Consider the following 16,310-nt stretch of genomic DNA (forward strand, 5'->3'; position numbering starts at 1 on the left):
ATTGCCCCTCTTTCATTTCTGATATTAGTAATTTGTGTTCATTTTTTGAGTTCACCTGTCTAGAAACTTCCTGATTTTAGTGATCTTTTCAAAAAACCAGCTTTTGTTTCACTGATTTCTGTACTGGTTTTCTGTCTGCAATCTCACTGATTTTGCTCTAATTCTTATTTCTTTTTTCTGCTTACTTTGAATTTAATTTTATCTTCTTCTTCTTGCATTCCAAGGTAGACATTTAGATGACTGATTTTTAGATCTTCTTTGCTATTATAGTCATTCAATGCTATATACTGCCCTTGAAGAACTACTTTCACGAATTGGGATAAAATGTATTTTCATTCTCATTTAGTTCAAAACTTTCAAAAAATTCTCTTGAGATGTTTTCTCTGATTTATGCGTTGTTTAACTTCCAAGTATTTAAGGGTTTTGAGCTATCTTTCTGTTACTGATTTCCAGGTTAATTGCATTGTGGGTTAACAACAAACACTGTGTGATTTCCGTTCTTTTAAATTTATTAAGATGGACCAGAATGTGGTCTATCTTTGTGAATGTTCCGTGTGAGCTTGAGAAGAATAGGTATCCTGCTGTCACAGAATGAAGCAGTCTATAGATGTCAATTACATCCAGTTCTTCGACATTGTTAGAATTCAACTATGTCCTTACTGATCTTCTGCCTGCTGATTTGTACATTTCTGATGAGGGGATGAAAAGTCTCCAACTGTAATAGCACATTCACCTATTTCCCCATGAAGTTCCATCAGTTTTGCCTACCATATTTTGACACTCTGTTGTTAGTATTAAGTCTTATTAGATCTTAAGAGTCTTATCCTTTTATTATTTTAATTACTCAATGAATTTTATTACATTTATTGTTGTACAATGATCATCACAACCCAATTTTATAGCATTTCCATCTCTTTATACTTCCTTGTTTTGAAGTCTGTAATTAGTATAGCTAATCTCCTACTTTCTTTGGATTAGTGTTAGTGTGGTGTATCCTTTGGGCCCCATTTCTTTTAATCTATGTGTGTCTTCATATTTAAAATGGGTTTCTTGGATGTTCCCATTGTGGCTCAGTGGTAATGAGCCCGACTAGTATCCCTAAGGATGTGGGTTCAATCCCTGGCCTTGCTCAGTGAATTAAGGATCTGGTGTTGTTGTGAGCTGTTTTGTAGGTTGGATCCCACATTGCTATGGCTGTGACGTAGGCTGGCAGTTGTAGCTCCAATTTGACCCCTAGCCAGGGAACTTCCATATGCCATGGAGCAGCCCTAAAAAAAGGGGAGGGGGTGTTTTCTTGTGGACAGTGAATAGATGGAGCTTGCTTTTTCATCCATTCTGACAATCTCATCTTTTAATTGGTATATTAAGACCACTGATATTTAAGGTAATTGACATATGTAGATTAATATCCCTCATATTTGCTACTGTTTTCTATTTGTTGCCTTTGTTCTCTATCTGCCTTCCACACATTCTGTCTTTTGTCATTTTAACTGAGTATATGTATCATTTTCTCTTTCTTAGCATATTATATCTTTTCTTCTTACTTTTTAAAAAACTGACTGCCCTAAAGACTGCAATATACATTTATAACTAACCCATTTTCATTTTTCTGCTTCACAGGTAGTACGAATACCTCCTAAGACAAATATGTCTAATTCATCTCTTCCCAACCTGATACTAATGCCATCATTTCCTTCATTAAGCATAAGCATGTATAAGCATTTACAGCTGACCTTGAACAACACGGGTTTGAACTGTACAAGTCCACTTATACATGATTTTTTTTTCAATAAATATTGCTACTGTACTATCTGCAGTTGGCTGAATCCACAGATGTTGAAACACAGATATGGAGGAGCAACTGTAAAGTTATATACAGATTTTCTACTGTGTTGGGGGGGGGGCTAGTGGCCCCAACTCCCAATTGTGCAAGGATCACTGGACCTGCACATAAAAACACACAGTAAGAGACAATGTTGCTATTATTTTGAACAAACTAATCTTTAAGATCAATGAAGAATCAGAAAAAAATAAGTTTATTTTACCTCCACTTATTCATTTTTCAATGCTCTTCTTTTCCTCATGTCGACCTGAGTCCCTGATCTGTATCATTTTTCTTCTAAAGAACTTTACCATAGGTTGCAAGGCAGTTGAAAAACTTTAACACAGGCTCTGGAAAAAAATTCCATCAATCTTTACCTGAGAAAGTACTTCCCCTTTGCTACTGCAGGGTAAGTTCACCGGGTACACAATCTTAGGTTGCTTTAAATATTTCATCCCACTCTCTTCTCACTTGCATGGGAAATCTCACAGGAGCGTGGGGAACCCCTATGCCTGGGTCACCCTCGACTTTTTACTCAGACTTGTTCGCCCCGAGCCTCCAGCAATTTGTCAGTTACCCAGGTTTTCCTTCTCCAGCACTGATTCCCATGGAGTTTCTGCTGGTGGTTTTTATTCCATTAAGTTGTGATTCTATCTGCCTTTCTGTCTCTCCAAATTTTGTGGCAGCAATTTGTTCTGTGGCCTCGCTTCTCTCATGGCTCTCAATAGATTTGTTGATTTTATAGTTGCTCAGTTCTTTACTTGTTATTAGGATAGAGTGGCAACTTCTAAGCATCTGACATGTCTAACCAGAAACCATGGAATTACTTTTTGAAGACGACATAAGATGAAAATACAGGTTTTCCCAAAGATGCAATCACTTGCACTAGCACAATTTATTCAAAGATTTACTTCTTCCAATGAAATGTGATACATTCCTAAATTATACAGTAAAATTCTTATCTACACTAGCATTAGTTTCTTTGATGTGCTTGGTCTTTTGTTAGTATTCCAAAATTTTATTTCTTATAACTTGTTTTATTATTAGGTCTTTAGTTGAAAGTACAATTACCAAGGTATAATCGGTTATTTGTTATAACTTTATTATAATATCCTACATATATAAGAAGTATGATTTTCTTCTTCTTTTTTGGCTGCCCTGCAGCAGAATGGAGTTCCTGGGCCAGGATCAGATCTGAGCTGCAGCTACAGCAATACCAGATCCTTAATCTGCTGTGCCAGGCCAGGGACTGAATCTGTGTCCCAGCACTGCAGAGACACTGCCAATCCCATTGTGCCATAAGCAGTAACTCCAAAAACTATAATTATAATCAATTCCACACTGTCACTTATTGCCATGTAATTATGTCATATATGAGAATTATGCGCCCAACGTCATCAATTTTTTTGAAAGAAGACTGTGTTTTAAAACTTCCTTATGTCCTTAACAACTTCTACCATAATGTATACACTAAAACACGTGCTGCCGGAATACACACTCCACTAAGTCTCAAGGAAAATAATAATAACGGAAAGAGGAACAAGGTTGTCTTTAATAATTATGCATAGTTGTCTCCTAGGTCTCAAGAAGACAAAAGAACTACAATTCCTCAAGAACCTCCAAAAAAATCAGTTGCACCCAATTTCCATATGCAATAAGCAGAGGAACAAACTTACATGAGTTCTAGATGATGCAGTTATTAGACACACTTTAAAACATGCATGCTTGATATGTTTAAGAAACTAAAAGATAACTCCAGCAGAGAACAAGAAGCAATAAAAAAAAAGCTAATGGAAAGGATAGAATCAAAAAACTACAATAGCTAAAGCATTAAACGAATGGATTTCATATCAGACTAGACACAGATGAAAAGAAAATTAGTTAATTTAAGGATTATTTTCAAAATAAAGTATCCAGAAAAAAGCATGGAGAACGTAAAAGACATATGGACATTATGATAAGGTCTAACTTAGAGTTCACCACAATCCGAAGAACAGAGGAAAGAAAGATCAGAATTAACTTTCAAAGAGACTATGGCTGATAATTTTCCATTACTGGCAAAAGACGTCAACCAACAGATCAAGAATCATTTCCAGAAAATAAAACCAGATTAATATAAAGACAACTACACTATGGCACATAGTAAAACAGCTGAAAACAGAAAGACAAAAAGAAAAAATATTGTAAATAACCAGAGGAAAAATCATAATGCTGTTAAAGGAGCAATAATACATCTGCAAGCTGACTTCTCAACCAAAGTAAGTGAAGTCAGAAGATAATGAAACAATACCTCCGAAGTGCCCAAAGGCTCTAACTGCCAGTTTATATAAACCTTCATTACAAGCAGTCCCACAATACTGAAACTTAAGAGGTTCCTCAGGAAGCTCCCCAGTGGCCTAGGAGTTAAGGACCCAGCACTGCCACTGCTGTGGCTCAGGTTCAATTCCTGGCCCGGGAACCTCCACATGACACAGGCGTGGGGAAAAAAAACTCCTCAGTCAGAAGGAAAAGAATCCCATGTAAAAAGTCAAACTGCAAAAAGGAAATGAATAGCAATCAAAAGGGTACATAATGGATACATCTAAATAAATATTCATTGTATAAAACAATTATAATAATAATGGCTTCTGGGTTTCAAAAACATACAGAATTTAAGCGTGTGTACAATAACCTAAAGAGTGGGATAAATGGAGTTAAAGGGTTTTTTGGCTTTGCTTTTTAGGGCTGCACCCACAGCATATGGAAGTCCCCAGGCTAGGGGAATGCAGCTGCCAGCCACAGCCACAGCCACAGCAACATGGGATCCAAGCTATGTCTTCAACCTACACTACAGCTCTTGGCAATGCCAGATCCCCAACCCACTAAGTGAGGCCAGGGATCAAACCCAAATTCTCATGGATACTAGTCAGATTCGTTTCTGCTGCGCCACAGTGGGAACTGAGTTATTTTAAGTTCCTTGCATTATCTGGTAAGAAGAATTTATATTAGACCTTGATACATTGAGGACATTAAGTTACTACCTCTAGAGTAGTCAATAAAAGGAGAGTAAAATAATGCATAGGTACCAAGCTATTAGATCAGGGGGAAAGAATAACACAAAATGCTTTATCAACATCCCCACATACACACCAAAGAGGAAAGGAAAAGGAGCAAGAAGGAAAAAAACCATATATTATGATGACAGATTTAAACCTTAATATATCGTTAATTACATTAAATCTAAAGAATAGCTTCAATAAAAGACAGCAATTTTGAGCCTAGATTAAAAACTATAAAACAAAAATCTAAATATACACTGCTTGCAAAAGATAAATCTTAAATATAAGGACAAAAAAGGTTTGTAAAGCAAGGGGGAAAAAAAAAATACATTACCAAAAAAGAGAGCTGGGAAGGGTGTGATAATGTAATATATTGCTAAAGAAAAAGGTCATTTCATAATAATAAAAAGATCTGCCTTATCAGGAAATATACTACATTTCATGTACTTAACATAGTAACAAAACATATAAAGCAAAAATTGACAAAACCGAAAGAAAAAATAGGTAAATCCACAATCATAAAAGATTTTAACATACCTCTCACAATAACTGATAAAAACAAAGAAAAAAAATTTACTAAGTATGTAAAAGACTTACAAAAACATTTAACAAATTTGACATATATATATATATATATATATCAACCTCTGCAAGCAATAATTGCAAAATGTACATTTTTTTCAAATACACATGGAATTTTTACAAAATTGATCACATATTGGGTATAGCAAGTCTCAACAGAGGACTGAAATTACAGTCTGCTTTCTGCTTACAAAAAGAACTGAAGAAATCAGTAACAACAGATAACCAAAAAAAATCCTGTTTTTGGAAGCCCAAAACACACCTCTAAGTAACAAGAGTCAAGGAAAAAACTCACAATAAAAATAAGAAAATATAATGAAAGGAATGAAAACGTAAATACTAATTATCAAAAGTTCTGAGATGTACCTAAAAAGAAAGATTTATTGCCATAAATGTGCATATAATAAAAGAAGGAGGGGCTGAAAAGCCTCTACCTCAAGAAATTACAAAGTAAAAAATTAAACCAAAAAGGTAGAAGGAAAGAAATTATATACATACATAGATATAAACAGAAATCAATGCACTAGAAAACATACAAAAGAGACTCTATAAAAAGAAAAGTTGACACTTTGAAAATACAAAATCGAAAGACTCATGATGAAGCTACCAAACAACCCCCAAATCAGATACAAGGAGAAATAAAAAACCTGAACAAGCCTACATAACTATTAAAAAGGTTGAATCCATAATTTAAAATTCTCCCAAAAAGAAAAACTCCAGAACCAGATTGTTTCACCTTAGACTCTGCAAAACATTTTAAGAAGAAAAAACATCAATCTTTCAGAAACTCTTTCTGAGGATACAAAAAGAAGAAATAGGTCCCAATATGTTATATGAGATCATGCAATCTTGATATCAAAATCTGACAAAGGACAATGGGCATGAATGCAAAAATTTTAAATGAAATATTAGCAAATCAGGTTCCGCAATACCTAAAGAACAATGAAGTGAACCATGTTTGTTATAATCCTAGCAATTCACCAATTAATAGGAGAGAGGAAAAGAACCATATAACCAGCTCAATAAAATGCAGGGAAACACTGGATAAAACTGTTCACCCATTCATAACAAAACCTCAAAGCAAAATAGGAATAGAGGGGAAATTCCTTAATATGGAGAAGAGTATCCACATAAAACCAAGAGCAGAAAAATCATACTCAATGAAATGCTGAAAGTGTTCTCTCTCTAAATGGGAAGGAGTTAAGATACCATACTCACCACTTCTGTTCAACATTGTACTGGAAGTCCTAGTCAGTGCAATAAGGCAAGAAAAAGAAATAAGATACATACAGACTGGAAAAGCAGAATTAAAACTATTATAAATTAGAGATGACTTTTCTATCTATAGAAAACCCCCCAAATATACAGATGGATTATTAAAATTAATAAGTGACTTCAATAATATTATACATATAAGGTCTACACAAAATATTATCTACTTCTGTATACTAGTAACAATAAATAAATTTAAAAAATTTTTAAGATATTATTTATAATCTGACCCAAAAAAGTCAGATCTAGTAATAAATCTAACAAAAGATATACAAGATCTCTTATTTAGAAAGCCTTAAACTCTTACTGAGAAACAGTAAAGATAACCTAATAAATATAACTTATTCATAGATTAGATTAGTATTATTAAAAATGTTAATTCCTCCCCAAACTGATTCACAAATTCAGTTCAATTCCAATCAATATTCTAGTGGAATTCTGGTATGTAAATTAACAAACTGGTTCTAGGGTTGGCAGGCAAATGTAAACAGCCAAGAACAGCCAGGAACAGACACGTATGAATAACAAACAAAGATATCATTGAAAGAGCTGATAATCATATATCAAGATTTATTGGAAAGCTACAGTAACTAATAAGACAGTGTCCAAAAGATAAGAACAGTCATATAAATTCATAAAAAGGAGGAGAAAATCTAGAAATAGACTCGTGTATATACAGACACCTGATTTACATGGCAAAGATGGCACTGCAGAGCAGGAGTTTTAAGATAACTCTTTCCATAAACAATGCTGGGTCAGTTGGATATCACTATGGGGGAAAAATATCAGTCAACCCTTACCACACACAACAAACTGAATTCTGCATAGATTATAGATAAAAACATACAGGCTTCTAGAAGACAATATAGCAGACTTTTCATTTTCAAGAGCTTGAAATAGGGAAAGATTTGTTACATAGCATATATGTACAAATACTAAATTGTTAAATAGGATTACGTTAGAATTTTGTTTACAAAGATTAGATCAAAATTAAAAAACAATACAAATTAAAAGACAATAATTGCAAATACAAACAAGGACATGGGTACAGGGAACTCTCACACCTTGCTAACTGTAGTATAAATTGATATACTGGGGAGTTCCCGTCGTGGCGCAGTGGTTAACGAATCCGACTAGGAACGATGAGGTTGCGGGTTCGGTCCCTGCCCTTGCTCAGTGGGTTAACGATCCGGCGTTGCCGTGAGCTGTGGTGTAGGTCGCAGACGCGGCTCGGATCCCGCGTTGCTGTGGCTCTGGCGTAGGCTGGTGGCTACAGCTCCGATTTGACCCCTAGCCTGGGAACCTCCATATGCCGCGGGAGCGGCCCAAGAAATAGCAACAACAACAACAACAAAAAGACAAAAGACAAAAGACAAAAAAAAAAAAAAAAAAAAAAAAAAAAAAATTTGATACACTGGTCTGGAAGAGTCTGTAATTATAAAGTTTAATGTTCTACTCCTAGGTATATGTACTCAACAGAAATGCATGCATATGGTCACCAAAAGATATATACAAAGTACCAGTATTTGTAATAATAAAAAGCTGGAGGCAACACAATGTCCATTATCAGCAGGCTGGATAAATACACTGTGGTTTAGTCATGCCATGGAACACAGTAACAATCACATAACTGAAACTGAATGAACTAGCCAAATACAGTATGAATGATCGTCCCTAAAGCCACTCACAAAATAAAACATGACACCAAACATATAAAGTTAAAAACAGCTAACAATCAGTGAAGTTCTGAGACCACAGAAAGAAGAGAGTGAAGATGAATCCCTACTCTCTGGTGAGAGCACATTCTGAAATGCTGTCAAAGTCTATTTCTTAATCTGGATAGTAAACTATACAAGTACGTTCATTTAGCAATAATTCACCAAGCCATCTGTTAGGATAATACAGAGATGTTCACTTTCCTATATAGATGTTATTCCTCATCTTAAAGGTTTTTAAGAGAGGAAGAAAGTAACACACAATGTAAACAGTATCTTTACATTTAATCCATTGGAAATGTTATTTAAATAGATCACAAATAGCTCTATGCACATTTGTCATTTTGTACATAACTGCAGGAAAGAAAGAGCTATTGATAATTCTGTATTCCTTGCCTTAAATTGTTTACATTAATAACATTAAAACATTTCAACCAAGATTTTTATAAATACTTACATCTGGAATCTAATATACGGCATAAATAAACCTTTCTACAGAAAAGAAACTCATGGACTTGGAGAATAGACCTATGGTTGCCAAGGGGGAGGGGGAGGGATTCTGGGGTTAACAGATGCAAACTATTGCACTTGGAGTGGCTAAGCAATGAGATCCTGCTGTATAGCACTGGGAACTGTATCTAGTCACTTGTGATGGAGCAGGATGGAGGATAATATGAGAAAAAGAACATATATATGTATGTATGTATGACGGAGTCACTTTGCTGTACAGTAGAAAACTGACAGAACACTGTAAACCAACTATAACAGAAAAATAAAAATCATTTCTAAAAAGATTTTTATAAACATTATTTACCAATTAAAAATCTACTTATAATACAGTTTTAACAATTTTTTTAAAAAGACTAAATCTGATACAAAAGTGTTAGTCTGTGTATCTTGCCGCCTTTAAAGCTAAGCCAGCTTGACATTTTACTAACAGAATGGATGGCTATACATCTGACACATCCCAAGGAAATGCCTGCCTAAGAGAAGAGTAAAACAGTCTTTGGGAGCTCTTCTGCGGGCAACTAAGAGGTGAAAGCAAATCAACTTCTTTGCCTTCTACCAATCTGTGCATTTTATACCCCTTCAGCTGGAATGCAAAACTCTACTTTTAAGAAATTTCCAAATGAACCTAATAGTACAACCGTTCTTTAAGTGATGTTTCCCTTTCTTTACTAAGACTGAAATGAGCCACAAAGAAGGGAGATGTGGGCCCAGAACAAGGTGGGAAGTAATGATGGCAGGAACCTCCAGAAACTATAATCTGCCCACCAAACAGCTCTTACTTGGGAAACCTCAAACTAAGGTGCTGTGGTTCATTTCATCTTTCCGCTTTATGTTCTAAAACCTGATATTTCATTCCTAAATAGAAAGTGAGGCTTCTGAAATGAATACCTTGTGCTCAATCCCAGTATTAGATTATTAGATCTGTAAATAAACCAGTTAATTTAAAAGACTATCATTTCAAAAACATAATAAATTTATTAAGATAATTACAACTACAATAAGATACCATCTCACACTTTCAGCATTGCTACTATCAAACAAACAAACAAACAAAGGAAATAAGTATTGGCAAAAATGAGAAGAAACTCCCACTTTGTACCCTGTTGGCGAGAATGTAAAATGGTGTAACCACTGAGGAAAACAGTATGGTGGTTCTTCAAAAAACAAAAAATAAAATTATTATATTGTCCAGAAATTCCACTTCTGGGTATATGCCCAAAAGGACTGAAAGCAGCTTCGCAAAGAGCCATTTGTACACTCATGTTTATAGCAGCATTATTCACAACAGCTTAAATATGGAAGCAACCCATGTATCATCAATGGATGCATAAACAAAATGTGGTCTCTAGATACAATGTAACATTAATCCTTAAAAAGAAAAGAAATCCTGCATATGCTACAACATGGAGGAACCCTGAGGACATTATGCTAAGTGAAATGAGCCAGTCATAAGACAAATACTGTATGATCCACTTAAATGAAGTATTCATAGTAGTAAAAATTATAGAGACAGGGAGAGGTAAGTGCTAAGGTTTCTGGCTTACACAGCATATTGTACTAGCGTGTTTTCAAATGAGAGAAGGCATTTAGGATAAAGACCAAGTTTACAAAAGACAGTGACATGCGCATTGGTTTGGGCCCTACACAATTCTGGGTATCTTTTAGACATCTCAGGAGATATCAAGTAGGCATAGAGAAGGGCGCTCAGGAGCTGAGAACATGTGCTCAAGATACAAATGTTTAAGTGACCGACATAACTGCACTGACTGAAACCATCATTGTGAATTAGACTGCCCAAGAGAACTTGGCAGAGAGAGACCAAGTCTTGAGGAACCCAACATCTAAAGATTAGATGACTGGAGTTCCCAGGTGTCCTAGAAGTTAAGGACTCAGCATTGTCACTGCTGGATCCCTTGGGTTTGATCCCTGGCCCAGGAACTTCTGAATGCCACGAGTGCGGCAAAAACAAACAAAAAAGATTTGATGATTAGGACAATTAACCTGGGAGAGAAGGAGTGACCAAACAAGTAGGAGCAAACCCAGGAGAGCCCTCCTGATCACCTGATCAGTAAAGATGTGATTTCAGAAGTAAGGACTGTTGATGTTGAGTCAAAAAGTGAAGAAGTGAAAAATACCCACTAGATTTAGCAAAATGCTGGTCACTGGTGACTTAAGCAAGAGCTGTTCTCAGGTTGATGCAGTCATGAGAAAGAGAAGAGTGACCACAAGAAGGTCTGTGGTTTATTCTAACCATTCTCATTTAAATGAAAACAGTACATGCACATCATTTTTTAAAATTAAGTAGTCCCACCCCTTGCTACCCCAACTCTGCTACCCTAAGACAAACACTTTGAGCTCCATTTTTGGTACTTACCTCAGTGTGTACACATAACACAACTTTCCTACCCTTATTTCTTGACTTCCTGCCTGACGTCAATTAATCTTTCACATACACACATCCCTCCTTACACACACAGAGGTGTTCCTCCTTCCATCATTTCAAGAAAGTTAGACCCCAACCTCTAGTTAAATCAACATCGATGTTTATCAGGAAAGCCAAACATATTCACAGCTGAGACATGCAGCTTTCTCCTCTCCATGCACTGACCCATACATTCAAACTGCTCTAGACCTTAAGCTGCCTCCTCAGCTCTCTGGACCCCTGGGTCTGCTTGGCTCCACTAGGACAGTGCTCCCAAAGAGCAGGGTAATGATGGAATTCACCTCCTAAGTTTCTTCACCTCAGGAATCAGTATCTTATGCTGCCTACTGTTCAGTGCCTACAACAGTGCCTACTGTCTGTCACTGCCTCAAACTCTCATCCAGTTTCACCACTGTTCATGATGGAGCTGCAAGCCTATTAGCAGTTTCTCCAGCGTGGCCAGAAGAGGAAGTTGAGCTTCCTCCTAACAACCCTGTTTTTAATGGGGTATCACCCACTTTCAGGTGGGACTACTTCAGAATTGCTCTGGGTGCCCTTTATAGAAAATATACATCAAGACTTCTGTAGCACAGAAAAGGGAAGTGATGTGGATGAAGCCACTGGAGGAGGGAGCTGGGCACAGAACTGTACACATAGGACGAATCATCCTATTGCTCTTGTTCCCCTCCACCACTCCCCTGCCACCAGAGAGTCAGGATACTTCTCTTCTTCTTCTTCTTCTTCTTCTTCTTCTTTTTTTAATGGCTGCACCCACGGCTCATGGAAGTTCCTGGGCCAGGGACTGAATCTGAGCCACAGCTACAACCTATGCTGCAGGTGCAGCAACGCTGGACCCTTTAACCCACTGTGCTGGGCCAGGGACTGAGCCCCACCTCTGCAGCAACCTGAGCCGCTGCAGTTGGATTCTTAACCCACTGTACCACAGTGTGAACTCCCAGACAGGATACTTCTGATTCTTGAGGTTTCCAGGATTTTGAGGCTCAAACTGGCATGTTTCTTGGTCCTTCCCTGTGTAGGCAGTTAGCTATCTGGCCTGCTAAATCAAAAACACTTCATCCACCTTCCTTCCAGTTTCCAAAGTGTTGATGACATCTCTTCTGTGCTCTGGCCTACCTCATTTTTTTGCCCTTATAAGTTTAGGTATTTTTTCATTCATTCAGGAAATAATACATATTCAATTCAACATGTTCTGACAAAGGCAATTTTGAACTTTTATTTCAATAAGAAAGACATGAAAATGTTTGAGAGTCAGAAGGGAATTCACTTGAGAGGCTAAGGCAAAGTAGGAATATATCAACTTTCTGGAAAGCCAGAAGGTAAAACCAAATGAAGAGTAATTAGCCTTTACTAGGAACATAAGAAAGAGTGTATCATAAGTAAAATAATAATTGTACTCATATTTAAAAAGGTTTATTAATGTTTCTAAATCTAAAGTATCCTAAGGAAAGGCATTCCCACTGTGGTGCAATGGAAACAAATCCGACTAGTATCCATGAGGATTCGGGTTTGATCCCTGGCCTAGCTCAGTAGGTTGGGGATCTGGGATTGTCTTGAGCTGTGGTATATGCTGCAGATGTGGCTCGGATCTTGTGTGTTGCTGTGGCTGTGGAATAGGCTGGTAGCTGTAGCTCTAATTCCACCTGGAACTTCCATATACCACGGGTGTGCCTCCCCGCCCCCCGCCCAAAAAAAAGGCAAAAGATAAATAAAGTATCCTAAGGAAAAAATACCCATTTGGGGGCAATATTCCACAAAATTATTGAAATCAATGCAAATTCAGTCTGAATTTAATAATGCAAAAACAGGAGTTCCCACTGTGGTGCAGTGGTTAAGAATTCAACCACAGGGGCTCAGGTTGCTACAGGTTCAATCCCCAGCCTGGCACAGTGGGTTAAAGGATCCGGCATTGCTGCAGCTGTGGCATAGGCTGTAGCTGTGGCTTGGATTCAAGCCCTGGCCCAGGAACTTCCATATGCCGCAGGTGTGGACATAAAAAATAATAATAATAATAATGCCAAAACAGTGTAAAATGTTTACTTACCTAACTGGGAAAGTAAGTAAATAAATCCATCTCAATAGATATTGATGTTTGCATTCTGAAGAACAAAGCAGGAGGCACCATACTTTCCGATTTCAAATTATGTTACTATAGTTAATCACTGCCATGATATACATGAACTTTGAGAGAGTAGATCCTAAGACTCTTATCACAGGGAAAACTTTTTTTTTCCCTCTTGTTTTCTTTCTATATGAGGTGATGGATGTTAACTAAACTTGCAGCATTTTACAACATATGTAAGTCAAATCACAATGCTGCATGCTATGCTTATACCCTAAGCTCATACAGTGCTATATGTCAACTACTTCTTCCCCCCCCCCCCAGAGGTCAGAGTTTATTTTTATTTTTTCTAAATGATTTTTATTTTTTCCATTATAGTTGGTTTACAGTGTTCTGTCAAAGAAATTATCCATTTCTTAAGAAATTAACTATTAACTTAAGAAATTAACTATTTCTTAATAAACCTTGAAGGAAAAATCTTAAACTAGAAACAAAAACTATGTTACAAGGTTACAGTAACAGAAAAGAATGGCCAATAAATATATGAAAAAGGAGACTATACAATAGGGAAAGGACAGTCTCAGAAACTGGATGGCCACTTGCAAAAGAATGAAACTGAACCACTATCTTACACCATACACAAAAATTAACTCGAAATGGATTAAAAACTTGAACATAAGACCTAAAACTATAAATTTCTGGAAGAAAATATAGGAGTTTATAAGCTCCTAGCCATCTGTCTTGGCAATGATTTGACACCAAAAGAAAAAGCACAAAAGCAAAAATAAGTGAGACTACACCCAACTAAAAAACTTCTACACACCAAACAAAACCAACAAAATGAAAAGGCAAACTACAGAATGGGAGAAAATGTTTGCTAATCATATATCTACTAAGGTGCTACTATCTAAAATATACAAAAAATATACAAAAAATTCATACACCTCAATAGAAAAAATCCAATTTAAAAATGTGTAGATGGGGACCTCCTGTCATGGTTCAACAGTAAGGAACCTGACCAGTACCATGAGGATGTGGGTTCAATCCCTTACCTTGCTCAGTGGGTTAAGGATCTGGCATTGCCATGAGCTGTGGTGTAGGTTGCAGATACAGCTCAGATCTGGCATTGCTGTTGCTGTGGTGTAGGCCAGCAACTGCAGTTCTGATTTAATCTAGCCTGGGAACTTCCATATGCTGTAGGTGCAGCTCTAAAAAGACAAAAAAAAAAACCCAAAAAACAAAAGGGGGGGAGGGGAGGCAGATATCTCAACAGACATTTTTCCAAAGACCACATCTGAAAAAGTATTCTATCACTTATCATAGGAATGAAAATCAAAATCACAAGATATCACCTCACATATTAGAGTAACTATTATCAAAAAGACAAGAAATAGGAGTTCCCGTCGTGGCGCAGTGGTTAACGAATCCGACTAGGAACCATGAGGTTGCAGGTTCGGTCCCTGCCCTTGCTCAGTGGGTTAACGATCCGGTGTTGCCGTGAGCTGTGGTGTAGGTTGCAGACGCGGCTTGGATCTCGCGTTGTTGTGGCTCTGGCGTAGGCCGGTGGCTACAGCTCCGATTGGACCCCTAGACTGGGAATCTCCATATGCTGCGGGAGCAGCCCAAGAAATAGCAAAAAGACCAAAAAAAAAGACAAGAAATAAGAAGTATTGTTGAAGATATGAAGAAAAGGGAACACTCACTGTTCATAAATTGGTACAGTCACTATGGAAAAACAGTATGGAAGTTCCTCAAAAAATTAAAAACAGGGTTTCAATCCAGATGGTAGAATAGAAGGACATGGACCATATCTCCTCCCTCAAACACATCAAAAAAATACATCTACATGTGGAACGATCCTCAGAGAATACCTGCTCAACACTCACAGAAGAGCTCATAAAACCAAAACTGCCAGAAAGACCACGACGTAACCAGGCAGGATGAAAGAAAAAGTAACTGGGACAAGACCTGCACCCTGGGAGGGAGGTGTGAAAGAGGCCAGGTTTCCTTGCCCTAGGAAGTCCCTTTGGCAGCTGGGACAGAAAGGGAGGTTTGGAGGCTCGGGGGAGAGTGCAGCAGCCAGCTTGCGGCAGGCAGAACAGAGAGAGGCCAGCGCAGATGGTCCCTGCCACATGGCAGCAGTACCCAGCCTGAGCCATGTGTCTGCTGGTACACCTGGGAGCTGGGTGCTGAAACTTGGGCTTCAGAGGACAGACCCAGGTAGAGGACAGCAGTTGGCTGTGTGATGACTGCCTAAAGGGGATACAGTGCAGTAGAGGCCACAAGCCGGGGGCGTACAAAGAAGGCCAGGCCCACCAGAGAAGCCAAGTGCCACTGCAACAGGTACGTGAAGGGAGAGGCAAGGCCCAGCACAGCAGCCCCTTGCTCTGTGTGCGTGCTCACCGTGGACACAGCCATCACCTCTACGAGCTCTGGAAGCACACAAGCACCAGCAGGTTTCCCACAGGCTGAGGCGGGGGCTGAAGTCAGAGCCTATCCTTAGGGGCTATTCAACTTAGGAAGAAAGGCTGAAATGTGAGCCCTCTTTCCACAGCTGTGTGACCTGCAAATTTACACCACCCCCACTAGCTTTGTAAACTCAGTGACTGCGCCACATCCAGGTGGACTAGAGGTACTCCTGCAGCTGGGGTGGGTCAAGCACTAGCAACTGTGGGTTTTGTAGGTGCGCAACTATGCAGACAGGGCTGCTTCCAGACCTCCCAAGGGGGTCCAGGTGCCCAATTATTGTGGTCATGGTACCCAGCTTCAGTGAATTTGCATTACGGATGTGTGCTAGTGCCTTTGTGAACGCAGCACCTATGAGACACCAGAGCCAACTGCCTGTATTCCCACGATTGAGGTGGGGGCT

General features: G+C 38.1%; 1 protein-coding gene across 42 annotated transcripts in view; it reads right to left on the reverse strand.

The window, feature by feature from the left end:
* The window catches only part of ZMYND11 (zinc finger MYND-type containing 11), a 134,815-nt gene that overhangs the window by 83,669 nt on the left and 34,836 nt on the right, over positions 1–16,310 (reverse strand). For 11 of the 42 annotated variants that reach the window (XM_084980659.1, XM_084980656.1, XM_084980647.1 and 8 more), the window contains exon 2: positions 6,661–6,689. The exons of the other annotated variants lie outside the window; for them this stretch is intronic. The gene's annotated coding sequence lies outside the window, so the exon portion shown is untranslated. The remainder of the gene's footprint in view (positions 1–6,660; positions 6,690–16,310) is intronic. 42 annotated transcript variants of the gene reach the window in all.

Source organism: Sus scrofa, chromosome 10 (genome assembly GCF_054392235.1).
Source record: "Sus scrofa isolate SSC_HxYL_T2T_F1_AM1 chromosome 10, Sscrofa_HxYL_maternal_Yorkshire_Landrace_v2.0, whole genome shotgun sequence".
Classification (NCBI taxonomy): domain Eukaryota; kingdom Metazoa; phylum Chordata; class Mammalia; order Artiodactyla; family Suidae; genus Sus; species Sus scrofa.